This window comes from Aricia agestis, chromosome 9, assembly GCF_905147365.1.
Source record: "Aricia agestis chromosome 9, ilAriAges1.1, whole genome shotgun sequence".
NCBI classification, from domain to species: Eukaryota; Metazoa; Arthropoda; class Insecta; order Lepidoptera; family Lycaenidae; genus Aricia; species Aricia agestis.
The window spans coordinates 13,478,360-13,490,357 of NC_056414.1; the positions used below are offsets into that span (position 1 = coordinate 13,478,360).

Genomic DNA, 11,998 nt, shown 5'->3' on the forward strand with positions numbered 1-11,998 from the left:
TTCCATCGTACATCGGCATCGTGGGTATCGCAGACACAATAGATCTTCAATTGTTATGCTGGCAGCCGGCTGCCGCTATTGGAGATTAATAGCAATCAAAAATAATAGTCATTCAAAACTTATTTTAAAAAGTTCTAAAAATATTACTTTCGTAGTCATAACTTTTAAAGCTTTTTTGAAATTAGGATTATAATAATGAAGCACGATAGTCTATATCAAATCAATAAAGCAGCACCCGGCTGTCGCATAACTATTGAAAATCTATTGTGTCTGCGATTCCCACGATCGAGGTAATATTTACGTGGACTCTCCGGGCGAGTCTGTGGCACTGATAATTAAATCTCTCCCCTACCGCACGCACACCCGCGCATCGCGCCTTGACACCCAATTCGCAACGTGCAGCAGAAATCGTAATATTTTAATTTCGCCATAACATTAAAACCAAACGTCCAATTTTAATCATTCAAAGACCAAATATTATCTACATTAACTGTACTTAGTGATGAAATAATTTATTTTGATAAGGGTCAATAGCATGATTTAAATAAACGCATTTAAATATAGTCCAAAAAAATTCTAGATTTTTTAATAAAAAAATGGTTATTGTGCCTCACTCAACATAGATAGGTATAGTGTGTCGCGGACTTTTTTGTAGATATTTAAAAGATCTATAATTACTTAGAACATTTTATGCCTCTATCTTTTATAGTTTAGGCAGCGTACGCAAAATAAGTAACTTTTCTGGTTGATTTTTTAAACCTTGCGTCCGAAAATCCCAAATATCTTACGGAACCTTATATTTTTCCAAAATAAAAATTAGCCTATGTTCAGCAGAAATAATGCAGGATTCCAATGGTAAAAGAATTTTTCAAATCGGTCCAGTAGTTTCGGAGCCTATTCGACTCAAACAAACAAACAAACAAACAAAAAATCAAATCTTTCCTCTTTATAATAGTAGTGTAGATAAAAGTAAGTAGTTTTTTTATTAAAAAGCATACGTTTTGTGGTTTTGACTGGTCACGTGATCAAAGTACTGCGAGTACCTTATTGATATATATTTATGACGTCATATATTTTCCTCTAAGGGTACTGCGGCAGTATACTGGCAGTCCATAACGGAACGAAATTTTCTACAGTGATAGCACTGTGCAGTGCTCGCAGTGCATATCGGAACATACCCTCAGTCATCCACAGAAACATAGAACCTTCTTTTTAGAAGGCGGCTAAAAAGTTGCTCTATGTAAATTATAAACAACCAAACTTCAAGGACAACGTGCTTATTATAGCTCCGCGAATTTATAAATAGCGCATGATTTCTGCAAATCAAGCTCTAATCAACTACCATTTTGTATTTTTAGGCCATCACAGGTAACTGGTAGCTTGATAGTACCCAGGTCTCACGGCAGGAAGAAGGGCATGGGGGTATTTTAGTCGATAAACCTCCGGCACACTGAGCCGGCCGGGAGTCCGCCATATGCCTTGATCACACCTACCTTTGAATAGAGTGGCGGAACAGTGCAGTCGGCCGAGTATGTTTAATATGGATAAAAAAACGCCTCCGTGGTCTAGTGAGTAGTGGTACAGAGCGCGGCTCTTGACGCGGAGGTCGTGGGTTCGATTTCCGCGTTGGAAACATGTTATTTGGTTCGGACAATGCAGGCTGATCATCTGATTGTCTGACAAGTAAGATGATCCATGCGTCGGATGGGCATGTAAAACGTCGATCCTGCGCCTGATCTCTCGCCGGTTGTGTCGGTCTTCCGTCCCACTGGGTTATGAGAGTAAAGGAATAGAGAATGCTCTTGTGTATTGCGCGCACACTTGGGCACTATAAAATTACTCCTGCGTAGCTGGCCTGGTTTCAATAAAACCGGCCACCGTCACCGAAACCGGTGTGGGAGCTATTATTATTATTTATTGTGGATGTACTCGGCCGAGGGCACCGTCTGTTACTCTACTCGGTAGGTATAGGGTATGCCCAATATATTTTCTATCCTTCAGAAAAAAATACCATCAAAGGTAGCCAGCGTTAACTAGTATTATACTATTGACATTAGCTATACTTTGATACAATCTAGTCGTTTCTTGTGTGAATCTCGTTTATACTGGTTTTCACGTTTCCTGAAGGCTAGCTGTTCTACGCATTGCGTCGAGCCGTAGTTTTTACGACTCAACTCACGACCAAAGTTTTATAACTAAAGACGGACTATAACATACATTTAATAGATAAAATCTTTACACTTCACAAGATTTTTTTACATTTTTATGAATGTTCCGTGGGGGTGTTAGAGGTTAAAATCATCTCAAATAGCTCTGAAGTCTGAGCGCACTTTTTGATGAAAAAGTTAAGTTATCTTTGTAATTTATGAATAATCAAGTCCGTCAAGCCATTGGGACAGTCCCAAACATAGGTACTAAAAAGTAGAGCAGTTTAACTCCAAGCAGTATGTGGGGCAGTTTTGGCGCCGACACTTCGTGTTTCGATATGCCTCTTCTATAATAATGTTTGCTCACAAGTTATCAAACAACATTTTTCCTACAGAATACATTTACATAAATCCGAACTGCGCACTTCTTTCAATATGAGATGTCTGATTCAGTAATAAACTTCGAGAAATAAATGTTTTCATTTGGCTGATCAAGAGATTGTTTTTTTAAGGAGTGAGCACACTGAGACGGGCCGTGCCGGGGCTCAGCGTACCGGGGCTCATTGCGAAAATCCGCCTCCATACAATTTGTATGGAAGCGGATGTGCGTATCGCACACTGTGTCGGGGCGCAGCGGATTTCCGCTTCCATACAAATTGTATGGATGCGGATTTTTGCGATGAGCCCCGGCACGGCCCGTCACAGTGTGCTCACACTCCTTTAGTGTTACAGACATATTAGTGGGCAATTGTAGATTGAAATGCATTTTGTAGATGACAAACAAACAAATGTAAACTACAAAAACGTTTTTGCGGATTGGGCGTAAGGAGGTAACAGACAGATAGACAGAAACACTTTCGCATTAATACCGAAAAATGTATAATGGTATGGGGACACTTTCTTACGGGTCCCGAGTAAAGACATAGGATACTTTTTAAGCTGCGCGTGCACTGGATCGGAATCGGAGCGTACGGAGAGTACGGATTTGTTGCTTTGTATTGATTTGTATGGTACTGCGTGCACTGGATCGGCATTTCTGCGCCTGAGACCGGAATTTATGTCGATGACATCATCCGCAGCCGCGTCTATGGGTCAATTTATATATTTAGTAGAGTCAAAGCGCATCGAAACAAAGTATCAAAACTGAACATAGCAAATCCAACCTTAACTCCAAAGCGTTAACGCACACATTTCATATATACATTAATAACTAAATTGCCGATGCGGAATCCGAATGCAGTGGCCCCATCGGCATTTCGTAAATGACGACGCTCCGTACGCTCCGATTCCGATGCAGTGGACGCACAGCTTTATCCCGTAAAAATTTACAGTTCCCGGGCGATAAACGAATTTTGGAGCAGTGGCGGTTGCGAGCTTCCGCGTTTTAAGTAGTGTGCTATCTCGCATCGACCAATGCAGATTGACCTTTTCTAATTCTTTGAACACCTGCACGGAAATACTAAAATAGTTGAAATTTTTGTGCGCAACAAATAATTTGGGATGTTATTGTCATTGTAACTGCTAATATTCACACGTTCGTTCTTCCATGACATTGAAGCGATCGGGAGTGGAAACGCTGATGGTCAGTTGGTATAGACACAGGTATAGTCTAGTCTCTGGATCAGGGATGTTGCGAATATCTGCACCCGCATCCGCAAATGCGGAGCATCCGCATATATTTGGACATCCGCATCTGCATCCGCATTAAATCGATGCGGATTTTTATGCGGATGCGAATGTCATACGTGTTGCGACAAGAAAAAAAAGCGGCGGGGTCTGTGAATGGCGCGTGCCGTTTGCGCGTTACAACTTACAAATGACCAATGGGAGTGAAAAAGCCGGCCAAGTGCGTATCGGCCACGCACAATAGAGGGTACCGTAATACCGCCAGTTTTTGATAAGTTTGGTATCGTCAATAAATGTACAATTATAACATGTTTTACACTACTAACAACATCATCTCAGTTACATTCAAAGGAATTTGAACGAAAAATTTCTTTTTACTTCTCAATCTATACTTAATATTATAATTCTGCAGAGTTTGTTAGTTAGTTTATTTGTTTGTTTGTTTGAACGCGCTAATCTCAGGAACTACTGGTCCGATTTGAAAAATTCTTTCAGTGTTAGATAGCCCATTTATCGAGGAAGGCCATAGGCTATATTTTATTATTCTGCGACTAATAGGAGCGAAGAAATAGAGGAAAATGTGGAAAAACGGGGGAAATATATGAAATTGCTTAATATCGTAAGATTCTTAAGAAATACTGGAGCAATTTTTATGTTATTTGGCAAACATGAAGAAAAGACCACGTTAAGGAACATAGGCTATTTTTTGCGGAAAAATGTACGGTCGCGTGAAATTTCTAAATTACGCAAGCGAAGCCGCGTGGAACATCTATATATTATAAAATCGTAGGAAAGTCAATACTATACATTGAATATTTTTGTACAATAAATAATACTTGGGTCGTGATCTACTATACTAACGCGGACGAAGTCGCGGGCAACAGCTAGTAACTTATAAAGTCTTCTTAGCCGTGATAATTTTCTTTTTAAATTTAGCATATTTCCTACTCCCGTGAATTTTTCCACATATTTTTCAGAATCAACCGTTTAGCTAATAGCTGGTAGAAGGGGGAGACATTGGACACTAACGATTTCTTCCACTTTAAAACTTTGCATATTGCTTAGAATAATAATACTCGTAATATTTTTAAACACTCTATCCAACGACACCACACACGTTGGAGTGGACGCATAATAAAAAGACTGATCCCCGCTTGGTGTGTAAGGGAGGGAAGGAATTCCAGGTCCCAATTTTTTTGAAGGTTTTATATACCATTTTGTCGACACCGTTTATATGTATGTGCATTCATGAAGAATTTCGGCTTGATAGGCTATTCTCTGAGCGAAACCGCGGAGAAACAGACAGACAGACGGACAGATAGACCGAAAATATAAGGGTTCCTTGTTGATTACCGAACCCTAAAAACGGTCACAGGATCCGACGCGTTTATTGTGGTGCATTAATTATTGTCTTGTAAAAATTTTACTTCGATCACAGTTTCCAGAAAATGCTATTGTATTCTATTATTGTCGCGATCACCGGTTGTCTTATGGGGCCTTGAAGAATTAATCACTACGTGTTTGTTTGTGCTTCTTACTTAATAAGAAGCGGCATTATTACTATTAAATAATTTAAGTATAATGCTTTATGCTCCTATTTATAAATTCATGTACTTACTAACAAAAAAGTGGTAGAGGTTAATACAGGGGAATTAATGTAATTTTCATTTACAATTTATTATCTCTTTAATACAAAAGTATTATTATAGTACAGGTTCCCTAGAACATTTTTTTTTATTACTATCAAGGTAATTTTTTGTAAGCAGTTTCATTTTGATAAAAGTAACAACAATTTCCTCTGTGAAAGTGGTAGCTAGTCTTAAAATATGGATTGTTCTATTCAAAATGCGTTTCAAAATGAAGCCACACAAAAAATTTGCTTGATTTTAATTAAAAAAAAATTGTTCTAGGGAACCTATACTATTATGTTTTGTAACACATAAATTAAAAATTAAAATAATACATTTTCATTTTATAAACTATAATTATTTATGTAGGATCCGAAACATCTGCATCCGCATCCGCATCCACGGATGTGAACTTCTAAAAATCCGCATCCGCATTCGCATCCGCGGATGTGAAAAAATCGGGATCCGCAACATCCCTGCTCTGGATTATAGAATCAGGAATATATTATAGAAACCGTCAAAGTGCAAGAAAAAACTTTTATTTTTAACCCCCGACAGAAAAGAGGGGTGTTATAAGTTTGACGTGTCTGTCTGTCTGTTGTAGATATTCTCTTTGATTGTCCGTGGCATCGTCATCCAAACGGGTGGACCGATTTTGATCTAGTTTTTTTTTGTTTGAAAGCTGACATGATCGAGAGTGTTCTTAGCTATAATTCATCATCATCAACCTGCTCAGTGCTGGACAATCATGGTTTATCTGGTTCATGAAAGCCCGTTAGTAACTTGTAGTCGTTTAATGGGTTTTATATTTTATTCTAGATCGTGACATTTGTGAATATACAATATACCTACGTATACACATATTAATGGAAAGTTGACCTGGTGCTACAGCATCAACTGGTAATCAATACGATATCCAACTCCTCGCCAATTTAGAGCAGAGATTTCGTGTTTGGACTCATTTTAATTGCGACAGCCAGTAAGAAGTAGATAGATAAACAGTGAATGTTTACGTGCTGCTGCAGTATCACCTGGATTCTATAGGAGCCGAACTCCGTATGAAGCCAAAGTGGAGGTTTCATGTTTGGGCTCATATTAAAGGTCTCATCGAAAAGGACCCTATTGTAAGACATCGAAATCTTAGTACTAATAGCCAATAGGGTCCCGTTTTTACCCTTTGCTTTGGGTACTGAACCTTAAAAAATACGGACGCGGACGGACTGAAAGGATTCCAAGTTACGCCTCAAAATTAAAATGCACTTTGTAATTGAGTAAATTACCTACAAATACAATCTTGGGATTGAAGAATGAACGGTCCGCTGGAGTAAGTTACGCGTCGCGATAAAAAATGTTCATTGAGTAAGTTCATTCATAGTCATGGCAGTACGTAGTGCGAAGATGTAATTATCGTGGGAGTCTCCGCGATTCCCACGGCGAGCCACGACAAATATCAATTAGGGACACGTTAGCCCTGTGATCGACATACAGGGACACGAAGCTGGCGCCTAAACTTTACTCCGTCATAGAACTCATAGAGAAGAAAAAGTACCGATGTCCGATTGTGTCTGGGCGTAGCGTGTACTAACTGAAAAAGAATGGGACAAGGAAAAGAATATGCATAGTTTGCTGTCTGTGCGTAGCGTGCAGTGTGCACACACTCGTGGCAAGGGCAAAAGAAAAGCCAAAACGAAAACGGTGGTCGGAGACAATATTGTAGAGCAGAGGACACCCAGAGTGAACTACGTTTCGAATACGTACAATACAATACAATACAATAACACTTTATTGCACACCAAAAAAATACAAAATAAAATCATTTTACATATGACAGCATATACTGATGATGCACAAAAGGCGAACTTATTGCTAACAAGCAATCTCTTCCAGTCAACCTTTTGCTTATCGATTATCTAAAAGAGATTGCAAATATCGTGTAGGTGTACAAAACTAATAAACGGAGAAAAGTTTACTTAATTAACAATTAACTTGAAAAACAATAATAATAATAAAAGTAGCAACAAATTTATGTCTTATTTAAGAAATGGTGTCTTAACTTATTTTTAAAAATATTAATCGTATCAGCGCGACGAATTTCCAGTGGCAGTGAGTTCCAAAGTACTGCAGCACGAGTACGTACGAGTACGTACGAGTCGAATTATGTTTCTTAACCTAAAATAGTCCTTGTAGCATGTTCTCAATCTCTTTTCTGTCCAGACTAACGGCCGTAGCTCACAATTGACATAAAATATATGTCTCTAATGTCTAATGTGAGCTATTCCTATCTCTAGTAGGGCAAAACCAGAGATAGATCAAATATTGGGAACGGCCGTTAGAGGCTTTATCTTGCGGGGACTCTTTTTGTTTTTTGGTAGAAAAAGAAAAAAACTCTACATCTTACAATCGAAATGGTACCAGTGACATTATTATGTAACCCCGCTTTGTTGTTAATTGCAATTCCTCTTAAAAACTATGAATCTTGAGAGTTTAGAGTTAAGACATAATTAAAGCCAAGGCTTTTATTTTAATAATGTTAATAAACCTTAGATACGCTTAATTGCTGTCAAGGCAATAAAATAATCACACTTATTTATTGTTTCCTGTGAATAAGCAAGCTATGCGTTACACGAGCACGTGGTCCACGTAGAGTTACTCGAGAAACCGCAAGAGAGAGACGGCAGGCGGCCGGGGGTTCGTTTCGGCGGGGGCGCGAGCGAGACGCCACACGAGAGGCAGCTCCCGCGTCAAACGGAAAACAGGTAGGGATAGGTAGTAAGTTTCCCGCGCTGGATTCCAAGTTGTTTACGCGCTATAGCGTGGCGGACGAGGTTGACGACCGCGTGCCGCACCATGCCGCCATATTTTTGGAAAATAAATAATATAACAGCGCAACGCAGTACGATCGATCGGCCGGGGGCTAGTGCGGCGGCGCAATGCTCGGTGGCCAAAACATTGCACCCCCGCCCTGGCATCTTATCTCGGGAGAAAAGTGGAAAACGTGCGCTACGTTTTCCGGGGTCCGGGTGGCGGCAGCGACGGGGTGGGAAAAGTACTAGGATTCTTTGCTGGTGTTTAAATGCATGTTTTAAATGCATAGTATCAAGTATAAAACAATTAAACATTTCAACAAACTCGTAACTTTTATAAGTATGTGATTGATTTATGGCATACCTAAATCAGATAAGTACTGTAAAATATAAATTTATGAGGCGCACTAAACTTAATCTTCCTCTTCAGGCTAAAAAAGAGGATGTTCGTCTCGGGTTGAGCCTATGACGCGTGCGGCGTGACGGTGGAGCTATAATATTTCTCTACTTTTACCTTGATTCCTTTAGCTCTTTTTAGGAATTAGGACACATAATATAAAATATTATAACATTATGTTACCTATGTAGTTTTCCTGTTTTAGCTCTATCCTTTCAACCTTCTACTTTTAAGAATGAGAACATGCTTTCTCATGAATACGTTACATTATGCATTTAAAATGTCGACGGTCATCACTCATCACTGTCCTTATGAATGAAGACTAAGTTTTAGACGAAAATATAACAGAGGTGATCTACAGCACGAGTTACATCACAAACTGGGAAATATGTGGTGAATGGTGACAGAAGCACGTTCGTAGATGACCGATAGCGATGCAGATGGTGGTATTTTATTTTAGGCCGGCTAAATGAAAAACCATGCTGTACGACAAAAATAGGTCAAGAGTTTGGCACTGTTTTTGTAAGAATTTTATCTATTGAACACCGTTGTTGATTGGTTAACGTTTTTAAGTTAATCCAATTCGCTACTGTAGAATGTAGATACTAGATAGAGCTTAGATGTCGGGAATTTCTTTTTAAATCTTAAAAACTAAAATCTATGAACACTAATTTAGGAATGCAACTTATCTTGTACCTACTACTATTCGCCATATTATGGAACAATATTTTTATAATACCTATTCAAAATATAATAAGTATTATGTTTATTAAACTTTGTAACATTTGAAAAACCAGTTAGCCTAGGTCATGACCGGACCATATTTTGTACGATACGTAGATATTTTAAAACCTGATGCAAGTTATAATTTATAAATAATATAATATCATGCTGATAAAGAACTGTGTATTAAACTGGTGTATAAATTAATATATTTTGGCGGCCATTTGGCCTTGATTCGTCTCGCAATCATGGATGCCATAAATCTTAACAAAAAAGCAATAACTGAAGTCTTAGTTTATCATATTGTTTTGTGTGTGTTTGAATTCGGTTATCTCTAACGAATGTGAAATCAGCTTATCACAATTCGCCAACACCACGTCCAAATGTTTTGATAAACAAAAATAATATTACTGTGGTGCTGCTGCGGAGTACGCGCGGATTTTCGTTTATCGCGCAGCGCGCTGGAAGCGTACATTTTTCCGTCATAAAATTTAACCTTTGTCCTTTATTTTTATTTAATTTCCGAAAGTTTATTACAATTTACACTAGCGAGTTTTTGCAATCGGAATAATATGAAGAATTTTATTATTCGTAAGTCGATCGATCATCCCCTTTGCCACGATTTTGTCTCACACTTGTGTGTGAGTTGTCCCATCATTAACTACAAACTAAGTAGCTCTTGGTCTCAAGAGCATCTAATTGCCTTGTTACATAGCTATAAGCCATAACTTTGTAATTTCTCATTTTTTTTAGTAAAACATGGTCCCGTGCGAGTTTCTTACGCCGGTTCTTCTCGGCGGGGTAGTAGACTTTCAAAAAGTGTATCATGATACCCATTTTGAATAAAAAGAAATTTTATTTATTCATTTAGCCTGATGTAACAATACAGCTGGCAACTTGGCACTTAAAACAACAACTACACTACCGATAAGGCAGAGGAGATAAAAGACAAACATGTAAAATTATTCATCATCCTTCATGTACGATTTTAAATATAGGTAATTTGGTCGCTGTTAAGCATTAGTGTCCTAACCAACATTTTTTTTGTTGTTAAATTTTGTATGCAGTCTTGTTCTAAATCATCTAAAGAACAATAATTAAGTACTGCATTTATAAGTCATAACTCAATACGTAATTTTTGTGGGTTAGTAGTTAGTACACGAATGCAATAACAGCGTCAGTTTGTAAAATACTAATTTATCAAAATTATTGTAAATTTCGATAAAAAACCGGGCGAGTGTGAGGAAGTCTCGCAAACGTTGGGTTCCGTACATAGCGGCAGGTACAAGGATACGGACAGAGTGAAATCTTAATACCTACACAATAGGGTCATGTTTTCACCCTTAGAGCATGGTACGCTAAAAACACACAATGAAAAAACTGGCAATCACTCTGGCAATAGATTATAGTATATTATACTTACTATAAAATCTAAACCTTAGTTTGAACTGTAGTAACTACAAAACATACAATTCCGAATCAATTAAATATTATACCTACTTAATTGCTGAATTACGTAAACAATAGCTAGGCCTGCAATTAAGTAGATGTTCAAAAATCTATCTTTATTATATACTAATTCTTAGAAAAACACTTCCTTATTACAAAAATGCTGAATTAGTGAAATGTTAATTCACTATACAAAATATTTCTCGCCCAAAAATCGTCGCACGGCTTTGAGTCGCGAGTAGTAGTGACGAGTCTACGACGCATATTCGGTGATGCCACTGAGAATTCCGAGTTGTTTACACCCCAGCACCACGTGGTGAAGTATACAACGTTATCACGTGGGCCACATTTACACCTGTATCGTAAAATAAACGCGCAATTCTAGAATGCATATGACACTGTGAACCAGATTAGTAAATAATCTGATTGAATGTTACCTGAGCTCGGCGCCTGTCGTGGAGTTACGTGGGTAGCCGCTGTAATCACTCGTGTTCACCACGATCAGTTTAATGATCTTTCTCGCACTGTCACAGACACAGATCACTAACGTATTGTTTATTTATTTGATCACAAGTCACAACACTATAGTATAAACACTACGCGAGGAGACGACACAGTGTACACACGAGCTATCACGGCGAACGCGCGCGAACGACTGGCGCGGCGCGGGGACGACGCAGGCCGCAGGGGGCGCGGCGCGCGGGGCTCTGCCGATCAGTGTGGTGCCGTCGACCCAGTTGAGGAATGCGGCTCGCCCGTTCTCGAAACTTTTTTTTTATCCGGCAGGGCGCAAGGGATCTCGCGAGTCGCGAAGTTACTCTCATCCGAACCTCAAGGTGGAGACTGAGATTTGTGACCACGATTAAAGATACTTAATATTAATAAGTACGGTACTTAAATACCTATTAGTTACTGGCACTAAAGGAAGTATGATATTGACTTTTCTTAGCCTCATATTATTTCAATCCATAGAATTATTAGAACGTTGATATCGTTGTTTCAATCTTGAATCTTGATATTATATGTATTGTGTTTGTACAGGTTTTAATTCACAAAATACGTTACAAAAGGTAATAATTATGTAACGTATTTTATTATATTAATTATTAGCCGACAAGAATTACTAACTGAAGGGTAAAATATTTGGACAGACAGACTCCTCGTTAATATTTTACGTTTCCTTATAACAATAAAATAAATATAATATGTAAGTACTTAGAACTT

General features: G+C 38.4%; 1 protein-coding gene across 2 annotated transcripts in view; it reads right to left on the reverse strand.

The window, feature by feature from the left end:
* The window catches only part of LOC121730475 (insulin-like receptor), a 112,530-nt gene extending 101,113 nt beyond the window's left edge, over positions 1–11,417 (reverse strand). For both annotated transcript variants that reach the window (XM_042119524.1, XM_042119523.1), the window contains exon 1: positions 11,212–11,417. The gene's annotated coding sequence lies outside the window, so the exon portion shown is untranslated. The remainder of the gene's footprint in view (positions 1–11,211) is intronic.
* Between the last annotated feature and the right edge of the window lie 581 nt (positions 11,418–11,998).